The 12,678-nt window shown below is 39.0% G+C and overlaps 1 protein-coding gene across 2 annotated transcripts in view; it reads right to left on the bottom strand.

The window, feature by feature from the left end:
- The window catches only part of fhit (fragile histidine triad diadenosine triphosphatase), a 259,161-nt gene that overhangs the window by 225,265 nt on the left and 21,218 nt on the right, over window positions 1-12,678 (bottom strand). The gene's annotated exons all lie outside the window — the stretch shown is intronic.

The following is a 12,678-nucleotide window of genomic DNA, read 5'->3' as shown; positions in this document are numbered from 1 at the left end:
CAAGAAACTAATTTAGATTGAAAGCAATGTTAGAACGATATTCTTTTATTTTATTTATTGAAATTTCAATGTCCTCTTTATCCTAAGATTTAATTTCTAGGCTGACAAAAGAGAGACTTTATTAGTTTGTTTGTTTATTCAATTATTTATTTCCTTCCATCCTTACTTTAGTTTGTGTTTTTATTTTGCTTTCTTCCATGCCTTTGTCTTTAATTGATCTTTATTAACTGATTCCTTCCTTCCTGTGTAACCATTCATCCATCCATCCATCTATCTTACTCTTATATCCAGTGGTTTTACGTGTCGTATTTTCTGAGATGCTTTTCTATTCACCGTCTTCATAAGAAAGTGGTTACTTGATTTACTAAGGATTTCCTGTCAGCTTTAAACAGTCAGATTTTTCCCATCCTCATACATTTGTGTATTTCGCCTCAGGAATCAGCAGACGTTTTTCCTTTAACAGCACCAACAAACCTGCCATTGCCTCCATTGTGATGTTTGATGAACACCTGACATGCAGCTGAATGATTTGCATATGACGTGCTGCTGATACATCACTGGCTGACTGGATAGAGAGATCACCATTTTATTCTGACGCAAGTTCCTCCTGCTTTGGAAATCTGCCCTGTCAGTCTGAGTGAATAGTGAATTACAGCCATGTGGTTTCATCTTGTATAGTAATTATGCGGAGTCTCATTGACCTGAATGATTCAAAAGTACATTATTTAGATAAATGCTTGTGGACACCTGAGCATAAGCTTGGTATGTGCTTTTCATTCTCATCCCACTTTAAGTCTTCATTCCCAGTTAAAGGAAACTCTGCTCTTCTAGGAATGTGATTTTGGAGTGTTTTTGTGGAGATTTGTGGATTCATTCAGCCACCAGGGTGTTAGTAAAGTCAGGTATTGATGTAGGTGAGGTAAGGAGGCCTGGGGTGCAGTCAGCATTCCAGTTCATTCCAAAGGTGTTCAGTGGGGTTGAAGTCAGAGCTTTATAGCAGGCCACTCAAGATCTTTCGCTCCAACCCAGGCAAACCATCTTTACTTTGCACAGGGGCATTGTCATGCTTGAACAGGATTGGGTTTCAAGGTGAAGAGAAAATTTCATGGCAAAAAAAAGTTTGTGCCTTCAACTTTGTAGGAAGAGTTTGATGAAGATCCATATATGGCTGAAAAAGTCAGATGTCCCAATACCTTGGTCCATGTAGTGACTGCTTGCAATGTAAAGAAGCTCCGAGCCTGGAATTTGTTGAGTCTTTTCTTTTAGTGTTCACTCGACCAAGCGTGTGTGTTTTTATGTCCTCGAACAAACTCCCTTGAAACACAAGGCCCTATTTTATTCCTAACAGGGCTACTGGGGAGAATTGCTGTCTGCACTAAACCCAGCAAGAGTGTGCATTTAACATACAGACTTTAGCTATAATTGTTACTAAACGGCAGTCTGGAGCGCTTCCTAGTCCTCCGTTTTCCCTCAGTGATAACTATCCTGCAAGAGTATGTACGAGATTGAAGCAATTTGACGTCCTGCACTGGTACAAGCGAAACCTTTTAGAGGGAAGTATGTCAGCATGCTGAACTGTTGAGCAGACATGCAGGGGCACCTTGATATTCATTCATTTCAAAAAATAAAAATAAATAAATAAATATTAAAAAAGTCTAGGCTGTCAGCTCAAGTCATGTAGAAGCAATTACCTTTTCTTTTTCTCTTTTTTCCAAGCGGGGGATTTATACAGCCTATCATGGACGGTGCTGCTATTTTTAACAGCAGCAATGCTACATAAAGCCAAGATATTGGATCTCACCTCCCTTTGCATTATAGGAGAAAAGAGAAGCGTCATCCGATAGCGCGCTCATTCGTGGAACGAAAACGAGCCCAAGCGCAAGGGCTGATCCGCTAGCCACATACTAACGAGTCACTCCGGCGGCCTGGAGTGGGGTTCAGACACACACACACACACACACACACACACACACACACACACACACACGGTCTAATGATATTTACAGAGACGCCAACTTGCACATCTGATGGGCCTCAGAGCCAACAGTTCTGTTTGCTTCAGGGTGTTCCTCTCATCACACACACACACACACACACACACACACACACACACACACACACACACACACACACACACACACACTCTCACTTGTCCTGTCTCACCATATTTGGAGCATTGACAAAGCGATAATGAGACAAGTCTTGCCGATTACACATTCACAGCAAAATTATTTTCTATACAAACACGCAAACACAAAGTTTTTACCATCATCAAATTCCCATTACAATAAAAGCCCGATAGAAATCTCATTACACGCTGATACATTATACGAAGGCAGATCATTTATCCTTTATGTATCAGTAAGGCCTTGATGTTTCTATCCAGCTAACACTGTTGGGCCCTTAAGCAAGTCCTGATCTGTTCTCAGATCAGACTCCAGCTTCTAACTCACTGGCTGGGAGATGCAAAGAAAGCATTTCATCTATGACATAAAAAGGCTTTTTCTTCTATATAAACTTTGATGTTTATTATTTGCCAGATGTTTTAATCCCAAACTACTTGCAAGCGCCGCATCCGAGCCTACAAAAACAAGTTAAAGGTGTGCTCAGCAATTTTTATACCACACTTTATAAGTGCTTATAGTGTTTAATTTTTGCTGTGTAAATGCTGGGAATAAAAATCCAGGCATGCAGGAAGAGGCTTCTCTGCTTTTCCAAAGAGTTAGTTCTTAAAATAGTAATCAGTAGTTCTAGTTTTAAAACAGGTACACTATATGGACAAAAGTACTGGGACACCCAAAAATTTCAAGCCCTATGTGGTTCTTACCCAAATCTGTTCCAGCATGACATGCCCCTGTGCCCAAAGCAGCTCCATAATGATTTGCTTTACATGTGTTGGAGTGGAAGATCTTGAGTGGCCTGCTTTAGAGCTCTGACCTCAACCCTAAAATTTCGCTGATCAAATCAGAAAATATTTAGTTAAATACCGTATTTCACGGACTATAACCGATATATATATAACGGAAACGAAAAAACGCACCTCACCTGTGTTCTGAGCTGCACGGCATCGGGAGAAAAAAACGTTTTTTTTTTAACGCACGATGATGCCAAAAGATATATAGAGAAATAGTTGTGAAAGGAAGGAGGAAGACAGTGAACAATGACTTTCTTGGTCGGCTACTGTTTAGATACAAGCCGTTGTAACGCGTTGAGTCTGGGTGAAGGGAGAGCGCGCTAACTCCAGTTGCAACAGAAATCATATAAGCACAGACAGGTTTCCAAAACTCGTGCTTTTTTATTATTCTTGGCAACAGCGTTACGGGTTAGTCAAAGAAACTTAGAAATGAGCATCAGAAAATAATAAGGACATATTCCTCGGTCTCCACACACGCAGTAATAGCGGAAAAATGCGGCGCCAGGCTATTCCCAAAATACCGCTATGCTCCTAAAGGTAGCGCAACATATTTCACCTGTTACACCGTGTAACAGACACTGTCTTTCGTTAAAGCCTGTGTAAAGTTCATTAGTTTCAATGGCGGCTTATAGACAGGTGCGGCTTATTTATGTTTAAAATAAAAATATTTGTCAAATTCAGTGGGTACGGCTTATACATGGGTGCATTTTATAGTCCGGAAATTACGGTAGTTAAGATAGCATATATGTACATATACTGTAGATTCTCAAGAGTATGTTATTGCATCAATTTTTCTAAACAAAAAAAAAAAAAAAATTAAGTTTTTCTTTTCGAATCCAGTAATGTTGAAGAAAAAAAAAGAGAGAATGTAACCGGCTCCTAAACGTCGCTTCGTACAGATTACCATAAATTATACACGTGCCGAATTAGTGACGGACTTTCTTTTGTCGTTTGTGATTTTACTTTGTTCTGATTGGACAGTCTCTTTACTGGATATCCCATTTTACCACAACCATTCCATAATGGTTAAAAAGTAAAAAAAAAAATTCCCTTCTTTCCATCACCTTCCCTCACTGACAGAATAAAGCTAATGATAATCCGCAGTTTGAATAGTGACATCGTGAGCAATTAAAAGAGAAGAATGGTTTCAGAATATGAATAGAATGTGCAATTACACACACCTTGGCTCATCAAGTGCTCTCCTACCTCACGAGTAGGATTTTTCTTTTAACAGAGAATATTCAAAATGACCAGGGTTTGATAAGTATCTAACAAAATCCATTTAATCGACCAGAAGTGAGCTATTTTCAAGTGGTCGGATTCTAAACCTGTGCATATAGTGATAAGATGAAGGAAAACAGCAGCAAAAGATTTTTTTTTTCCATTAGTACAGTAAAATACGAAAAAGAGAGATGTTTTATGGATAAAAGGTGCTTCTTGACAAAAAACTGCATTCTCTCTGGAAAAAAGGGCTCATGATAGATGATAGGTCTAAAGTACAGATGTGCTAACTCCGCTAACGAGAAAATCCTAGCGAGCTGAGCTGAACAAAATGGTGGACGGCTGTTTCTGTTTCCTCCTTTTCAGGTGTTTGCCAATAAACGACAAGAAATGTATGACCTGGAATTTAAAAATAAGCAGCATTTTTACAGACCATTTATTTTTACAGACCAAAGAGAGGTCTCAGACAATCTTGAAGGTGAAGATGCTGTATGTGGAGGTCCTGGGCTGGTGTGGTTACACGTGGTCTGCGGTTGTGAGGCCGGTTAGATGTACTGCTAAATTCTCTGAAACGCCTTCAGAGACGGCTTATGATAGAGAAATGAACATTCAATTCACAGGCAACGGCTCTGATGGACATTCCTGCAGTCGGCATGCCAATCGCACGCTCCTTCAAAACCTGCGACATCTGTGGCTTTGTGCTGTGTAAGAAAATTTCACATTTTAGAATGGCCTTTTATTGTGGCCAGTCTAAAGCACACCTGTGCAATAATCATGCTGTCTAATCAGCATCTTGATATGCCACACCTGTGAGATGGATTGATTATCTCAGCAAGGGAGAAGTGCTCACTAACACAGATTTAGACCGATTTGTGAACAATATTTGAGAGAAATAGGCCTTTTGTGTACATAGAAAAAGTCTTAGTACATATATAAGTCTTACTATATATATATATATATATATATATATATATATATATATATATATATATATATATATATATATATATATATATAGTAACGGAACACAAAATTCACGGTGCGGTTTGTACCTCAGTTTTTTAAATCACAGTACAGTTCAATTTGGTATGGTTATGTGGGAGGCGATGCAAAATAAAAAAATGCTTCTTGTTTTTTATTAACGCAGTTTAACATAACCATTTAAATAGTTTATGTTTATTTTGAAAACAATTTTAAATGAAATACCTGCTTGGTTAAATAATATATAAAATAATATTTCATAAAAAAAATTATCAAAATAATGCAACAATTTTTGTATATTTATTCAATTTAGTAATCAATTCAATTGGCACAAATAAAGTCAAATTAAATAAATAGAAAAATGGAATTTAAATAGTTTACATTTGTTGGACCCAATTTGGGGAATACAGATGTGTATGTAAGCATGTATTTGTGTGTGTGTGTGTGTGTGTGTGTGTGTGTGTGTGTGTGTGTGTGTGTGTGTGTGTGTGTGTTTTCCAATTAATATTTAATTTTCTAAAGATATGATCTACTTACAGTAACTGTTCTACTTATTTCAGCATACTTGTTAAATGTCTTCATTCCTTCCATCCGTCATTCTTCATTTACTCCTTCAATATGTGGTATTGTCAGGATCTTCTCTTTTTAAAAGAAATTCTTGAAGCTAGACTTAACACGCTAATGAATCTGACGCTAGCACTATGGATTCTTTATCGTTTTCATGCATGGAGGCCTGGGGTGCAGTCAGTGTTTCAATTCATCCCAAAGGTGTTCAGCAGAGTTGAGGGCAGAGCTCTATATCATGGAGCTGGCTTTGTGCACATTGGCACTTTCATGCTGGAGCAGGTTTGGATCTCCTACGTCAAGTGAAAAGACAATGTAATGCTTCTCAAGACGTCCTATACAATTGTGTGTCTCCAACTTTGTGGTAACAGTTTGGGGAAGAACATAACATCATACAGTGGAGTAATATTACAGTAGAGATACTTATCCATTTATTTAAAGAAGTGAAGAAAAGAGTGCAGGCAGAGTGAAGTGGGTGGATAAAAGTGATAGCAGGAGTGATTTGTTATAGAAGAGTATCTGCAAGAATAAAAGGGAAAGTTTATTGGTGAGACCTGCGATGTTGTATGGTTTAGAGACAGTGGCATTGAAAAAAAGACAGGAGGTAGTGCTGGAGGAAGCAGAGCTGAAGATGTTGATGTTTTCGTTGGGGATGATGAGGATGGACAGGATTAAAAATGAGTTTATTAGAGGGACAGCGCATGTAGGATGTTTTGGGGACAAAGTGAAAGAGGCCCGGTTGAGATGGTTTGGACATGTGCAGAGGAGGGACATGGGGTACATCAGTAGGAGAATGCTGAGGATGGAGCCACCAGGAAGGAGGAAAGGAAGAAGGCCAATGAGGAGGTTTATGGATGTGGGTGACATGCAGGTAGTTGTTTTGAAAGAGGCAGATGTAGAGAACAGAGTAGTATAGAGACGGATGATCCGCTGTGGCGAACCTTAATGGGAGCAGCCAAAAGAAGAAGAAGAATACTTCAGCATTGTTTAATAAAGTATGATAAACCATCACATAAAGAGGGATCCTTTCAACCAAACATTTGGATATTGTAGACATAGTGTCATACTCTTCCATTACCATGATGTTGAATTATAACAATGCTTTGTAACCAAACCAAATTGGGTGTGTACCTGGAAATGTTGAAATTCCCCCCAAAAAATAGAATAAATTATACAAGTTATAAGTTCGCAATCTGTTGACAAGCAACATAAAATAAGGTTGTAATCAGCCTAGGGTTCAATCTCCCATATCCTCGCTTGATCGCGAAACCTGGCATATCACAAGGCTACCAGATTTTAGCACAGATGAGTTGACCTTAACAAAAAAAGTTCAAGCGTTTTTTTAAAACAGAGAGCATGCAGCAACCTTGATGCCGACCAGCAACGGAGAAAATACATCTGGCAATCCATCGAGGAGTACACAAAACATGAAATATGATGAAATGATATTTTTAGTGGTTAGTGTTGCTGTGCCATGGGATTATTTTCTTTAAAAAAAAAACTTCTGAAACGGAATGAAAGATGGGAATGACTGGGTTGTTCGGTTCTCAGGCTATACATTTTTTATTTCCTTCCACCCTTCCTATTCTAAATAACGAACTCAAAACAGAAGAAGAAGGAGAAGAAAAAATGACAAGCAAAATCGATTTCAGGAGATACTCCAGGGAAAAAGGTGTTCTGAATGTTTCTGGCAAGTATCTCTCCGTTATGTGGTCGTGTTTTCAATGTGGTTAGGGGTTATGGACAGGTAATGCATCACAGGAGCACTGATCCACAGGAAAATCAGGAGCGTCTCACGGTGTCCTCGCTTTCATAATATCTTCACTCAGACACATGCATCTTCTACACCACGAGTGTCAAATTGAGATTCACAGTTTTGCACAGATTTGCGTTTTTCCCCCTTCAGTTCCAGCTTCTGGTAATTAGCTGATGAGTGTTCGGAGGTATCAGGTAGAACCTTCTGAGCTGGAACTTAACACTGTAGTTAAGACCATGAAATTCAAAACTGTCAGCAACGACAGCGGCAGAATCCATCCCACGGGGTCTATTTTATATTTAGAATTGTGGGTTTATAGTTTTCTCCTGCTATGTTGTGCAAATATACTGTATATTGCTTATTCTTATTTAGAATGTATTATGTATTCGTTACATGGCTCCATTTTTTTTTTTTATATATGATCTATTTCTAAAGCGGGAACTGAAATTATTTCAACAACGCAGATCAAATCTTTGTTGTAGCGTTATATGAAATGAAAAATATGATTTTTATTTTTTATTTATGATGTTTCTTCTTTTTGAAATGTGCAGCATGTTCACTGCAATATTACTTCTGGGACACAGTGAATAGTATATAGGTACATTTCACACTTGGCTGCTGAAGTGCAAGACTACTATTAAGCCCAAACTTTTAACCTCTAGGTGAATTTAGATCCCATAAAAGGACCTATTTCTGTCCGAGAAAATATATAAATTCAAATTAAATCGCATCGGTTGTGCACTCACCCCTGCGCACCAGGGCTTACGGTGAAACGTTTTTTATGGCGGTCTGGTGACAAACGGAATTCAGAGAAAACAGAATTTACTAGCAGTGAAGTAGAGAAAGGAGCAAAAATATAAAGGCTGTAAAAGATAGATAAGTTCTATGAACTATGTGAGGAATAAAGTGCAGATATGTACAATACAGTGCTGTAGATGCTGCACTTAATGGTTAACATAATACAATAAATACTTGGTATTAAAGATATATTAACTGGAATATAAAGGGTGTGGGTGTTGCACGAACAAATCCAAGGTCTAGTTCTAGGTGGTGTCTTAGTCGAGAACCCAATAGGCTTGTGGTTAGAAGCTTCTGCTCATTCTCTTTGTGTTGGCCTTCAGAGAGCGAAAGCTCTTCTCTGAATACAACAGAGAGAAAAGTCCATTGTTCCCCTGCCTGGGGTCCTTTACTATCTGGCAGCACTGCTTGCTAGAGATAGACTGCAGGTCAGGGAGTTCAGTACGGATGGTGCACTCAGCTGATCGCGCTCTGGAGAGCACGTCTATACTGCTTGATGATGTTCCCAAACTCTCGTCAGAATACTCTCGATGGTACAAGTGGAGAAGCTTTTTAGCACCTAAGAGGGCGGTTTAAAGTCTCTTAAGTGTCTGAGGTGGTAAATACGCTGACAAGGCCTTCATTCACTGGGGTGTTAAAGTGACAGGGGGTATGACAAGTCCTGCCGGATGTGAACACCAAGAAACTGTCATCACTCTATGTATATATGTAGCAGAAAAAAGTTAACAAAAAGTGCAGGGTCCAAAGGAACTTGTAGAAATGTATAAAATGCGGACAGGAAAAGTAAGCTGCGGACGGCCATGATGTCAATGTCAGGTTTGAATTTCCGAACATGATTGATCACACGGTGTTGATTCCTTTTCTATAACCACAGCTCTGACTGTAATAGCAGGTTCACAAACGCAAGTGCATATCAAGAGTTTATATTAAAAGCAAATGTTCTAATACCTTACTTGTATCGTTTCTGTAGTAATAAATTACCATACTATCAAATGTAACTATAAAAAGTACAACGTTTTGTTCAGCAATAAATTAACCACTTCAGGATGCTCTGCTTTATGAAAGAACCAAATAATAAAAATACACTTTGGATTAACAATTATTGTTTTATTCCTTATGTAGTTAACATTTAAACCTTAGATATACCATATGTTATACTATTTGAATTGAACTAATGGAGTCACATTGGTTTCTGTCTGGTAAATCAGACCTCTGTATTTGCTTGAGAGTCTGGTAGGTTTCAAAAAGCAAAAATTGCCAAACGAAAGTATCTTGCAAAGAAGGCTCATTTCTTTACAGTGTGTTGATACACATATAAAAAAAAGAAGCTTTCTACAGCGAATCATTGAGACGCCTGAGATTCTGAAGCTTGTGGCCAGAAAAGTATCTAAAAGAGGCTCTATGGCCTAACAAACTGCATGAACACTATGCTCCTATACAGTATAATACAATTTTATATGATCATTTATCAAAAGAACAATTACAACCAGACACCTTGCTCAACACCCCCCCCCCCTCCCCCGCACACACATTCTCTTTTTAATAATTAAATAAATAAAGCAAATTACAGCCTTGAGGTTCCCACAAGCAAGTTTTATGTCCAATGCACTTTTAGTGACAATGTCACTGTGTGTTAATTCACATTTATATTCAAGGAAAGAAAAGCGCCTTGCTTGAGGTAATGTAGTCCTCCATGCCCCCGCAGATGCAGTAAACACTGGCAAAGTTACCTGTTAAACTGACAGCTTTGCAACTGAGAATCTATGGCGCAATAACAGAGATTGCTTTAGGTTGAGCTTAAAAAAAAAAAAAAAAGAACTGCCACCTGGATAGCATTTGTGCAGGAGGCATATAAAAGTTACATTTTTATAGCAGTACAAAATGTCTTGTGCCCATTTTGAATTTAAATATTACTACATAACTATACAAAAATAGGATGATCATTGTAAAAACGATCTAATTTAGTCTACATTAGTAACATAGCTCCAAATTATACAAGGAATGTATGGCAAAAAAAAAAAAAAGATCATTGATCCACAACCTAAAGTGTAATTATGTCCAAATCAGCCATCTGTAGCCTGTATCTCAGACATCCCAAGATGCGTATTAGATCCAACCGGCATGAGTTTAGCCAACAGCTCCCTAATGGCAGACATCATGTTTAACAGCTGTAAACACCTGCTTTACTGCTATTCAAATGAACACCTAACCTATTATCATGCACTTAGATTAGCATTAGGATGAATGTAAAATCAGAGATGACCTCATTGTCACGTCCACGATTGTTATTCGACTTTTCATCTTAAACAAACACGGAAAAAAAGTTGACACGTGATTGTAACATCCCATTCCACAATTAGTCCTCGTCAGCCGTTATATAAGCTCCACTCTTCTGGGAAGATGCTCCAGTGGATTACGGAGTGTGTTTGTGGAGATTTGTGGAGCTTCAGTCAGCCAAACGAGTGTTAGTAAAGTCAAGATCCTTCATTCCAACTCGTGTAAAGCATATCTTCATTGATCTGGCTTTACGCACAAGGGCATTGTCTTCATGGAACAGGTTCAAGTGAAAAGAATAATAACTAAGAAATACTATAGAGGTGTGCCCCTCCAACTCTATGGTAAAAAAAAAAAAGTGAGGCTTCCCAATACTTTGTCCATATAGTGGATTATTCAGTAGCTGATCGGAGGAATATATTATGTAGGCACGAGCTTGTGGGAGTTAAAGTGTTAAAGGTCGGTGCCCACCAAAATTGCACATGTGCAAAGAGTTACATTCAGCAAAGGCAATTTTCCTCCATCATCCACCTTGGATGAGTCTGTCCTTTCTTTCTGCTCTTTTTCTCCTCAGTTGCTCATTGTTGCTCGCTGAGCTCCAACCAGTCATCTCTCTCTCCCTCTTTCTTGAGCATCTCAGCTATTATGGCTTGTTACCAAGATACTAATGCTTTGAAAAGCAGCACTGCCATCACCCTGCGAAGGAGCAAATGAAAAAAGAGCCCAGAGTCACCAGTAGCCCGAGACCCCTCTTTTCCTGCTGTGACAGTATTACCCAATAACACACAAGGAGGCCGCGATCGGCCAACGGCTTAACGTGCGCATGCTCAGCGGGCGTCCTATTAAAGCCTGCAAATTGTTGACGTGGGTTATAATTACCACTAAGCATGCAATTACAAATGCCAGGACTAATAAAGGCAACTTGGCGAGGTGGGAGTATGAGGCCAATTAAACAGCTTCGAAACACGATCGGACGTGCAGTCAAAACAGACAAGTCAGGAGGAATACGGGGACACAATTAACAAGCACAATGCTCTGTAAACGTGTTTGACTTAGCAATAAAGGCGAGTGGGAAATGTAACAATCGCGAGTGCGCAAAAGCGTTTTCGTATGAGCCCCAAAGCTGTAATCAGTCAGGATTTAATGCCAACACACTCGGTCCTTAAGAAACAAAACAAACAGAAGCGTTTGGGTTGCTTGGTTTTTCCGTAGTGTACTGTTGATCCGTGGACACAGTGGCTCGCACGCTACGCGAATAATCACAGATGAAGCTCACAAACTACTCAATCTTTCAGCTGAAGAGATCCAGACAAAGTGTGCTTGATCCCTAAATCCCACTTTCTCCCGAAATTAAACAGGAGACCCGTCTGTCATGTAACAAGGCGGAGTCTTTGCGTTGTTTAACATTGTAAAATGGAATAAAGCAAAAATGTTGGAATTCTTTGCCCTGAGCTGAGGACTGAAGGAACTGTGGCTCAAATATTGGAAATGAAAGCAGAAATGTACCAAAGTAAATCTAAGACAGAAAGTTGCAATTTAGAAATATGACTCATAGCTGTGAGACGTTTGTGAAAACGATTCACAATTAACACAAAAAAAGGGCACGATTTTAAATTATATTCATTTCGAAAATATGATAAACAGGTTAACATTTTCTCATACATGGTGGAAATTAACTTTCTGTTTTTGCTCTGTGCGTGACCTGAAATCTTGATTGAAAACAGTACAGAAACATTTGTTTCCCTTAACAATCCTTTCCTTTAGGATTCTGACTGGCTGTTTTCACAATGTGACTTATCATGAAATTGCTCATGCTTGAAAATTCTACCGCATCCGTGACAGGAAAATCGGGGTTACAATCATGTAGTGTGCATTCAGCATAGCCTGACTCAGGCTTAGAGGATTTTCCTTTTTGCTCTCTGCAGAGGTCACTCAGCTTGTGCAGTCCCTCATCATCCTGAGACCTTGAGGACTACTGGTAGCCTTAACCATTTGCATGCGTTATAGAACTGATTCAGACAGATGTGTGTAGTTCCTACATCACCCCATTCCACCCAGTACTCCCTGCACTGGCTTCTTGTAGCATCCCAGATCATTTAAAACACCGATGCTTACACAAAGAGCCATAATCAGACCTACCTGCGACTCTGCACTCACTCCAAACCACTAG

Source organism: Silurus meridionalis, chromosome 19 (assembly GCF_014805685.1).
Source record: "Silurus meridionalis isolate SWU-2019-XX chromosome 19, ASM1480568v1, whole genome shotgun sequence".
Classification (NCBI taxonomy): Eukaryota; Metazoa; Chordata; class Actinopteri; order Siluriformes; family Siluridae; genus Silurus; species Silurus meridionalis.
This window is presented reverse-complemented; position numbering and strand designations above follow the sequence as displayed.